We start from the raw sequence: 1,090 nt of genomic DNA, 5'->3' as shown, positions 1-1,090 counted from the left end.
CAGAATAAAACCTTTACATTTTAGTGTCTTTCTATTGTTCTACTTTCAAGAGTTGCTTTCAAAGGTCTTCATTTTTGCATTTCTCAGGAATGGAGGTAGCAAAGGAAGCAAAGAGTGTCAAGAAGGAAGTTCAAGTTTAGCTCTGAAAATATTACCACTTTTCACATTAAATGAAAACTTCTTCAACGACTTGCAGACACATCATCCCCCTCTCCGAAATCAAAATATATCTACAAGAATCCTTGAGGAAGGACAAATTGGAGCAAACAAGGGTCAAAAGAGTAAGAAGTGATTAGCTCTGCTTATGCACAGCACCAGTCACAAGGACTAGAAGTCAGGAACAATACGCTACGGCTCATTTTAAGTCCTCACGCCCACCACCCGCGCTGTCTGAGTCCTGATGAGGAGAGGCAGAGGAAAGGGACAAAAAGAAAGGAGAGGAAGGGAAGGAAGCCCCCTCAGGATTGTTTGGAGGCAGGAGAAGGGTGTGTAAAGCATTCTCACTGGAGAAGCATTGCTATATCAGATCCCACCCACAGACATTATCAACTTAAGTGACAATTGTACTCACTCTTGTCCCTTTTGTTCCTGGCAGTCCTGGTTCTCCAGTATCACCCTGAAACAAAACAGAAAAGCCATTATGACCTCTTGTTATAAGAATATAGATCATCTTAAATCCACACCCTCACACCCCTCATTACACAGTCAAGCTTACCTTTTGTCCCGGTGGCCCCTGAGGCCCCTCAGGTCCTTGCATTCCCGGAAACCCAATGACACCTTGTAACCCTGGAAGGCCTCTTTCACCCTGCAGAGGAAGGAAAAGCAAGTAAAACAAAAGTCAGGTCGAAAGAGTCGAGGAAACAAATCAGTAGTAAGCCTCTCTAAGCTCGTCCAATATTGCATAAGTCTATAGTGAGTGTCCGAAAACAAATGCTGAAACGAATTCCTATCTCAGGAAGCTTTTTCTCTACCATTTTCTAAAGCTCTTTGAAGGCAGGAATGTGATACTTGGCAAAATGCTTTCTATATACCATATTCCAAATGCTAACTAACTTGTTGGGTAAATAAAATAATGAATAATTTTTTTTTT

General features: G+C 41.7%; 1 long non-coding RNA gene across 1 annotated transcript; it reads right to left on the bottom strand.

Moving 5' to 3' along the window:
• Positions 1-585: 585 nt before the first annotated feature.
• Positions 586-1,028, bottom strand: LOC112473508. Its single transcript, XR_003044030.1, has 2 exons — positions 716-1,028; positions 586-616 (listed from the first exon to the last, which is right to left on the bottom strand). It is a non-coding gene; the product is annotated as an uncharacterized LOC112473508 (long non-coding RNA).
• Between the last annotated feature and the right edge of the window lie 62 nt (positions 1,029-1,090).

This window comes from Pteropus alecto, unplaced genomic scaffold (genome assembly GCF_000325575.1).
Source record: "Pteropus alecto unplaced genomic scaffold, ASM32557v1 C18303736, whole genome shotgun sequence".
In the NCBI taxonomy this organism is placed as follows: domain Eukaryota; kingdom Metazoa; phylum Chordata; class Mammalia; order Chiroptera; family Pteropodidae; genus Pteropus; species Pteropus alecto.
The sequence above is the reverse complement of the archived record's forward strand: the minus strand, read 5'-3'. Positions and strand labels throughout refer to the sequence as shown.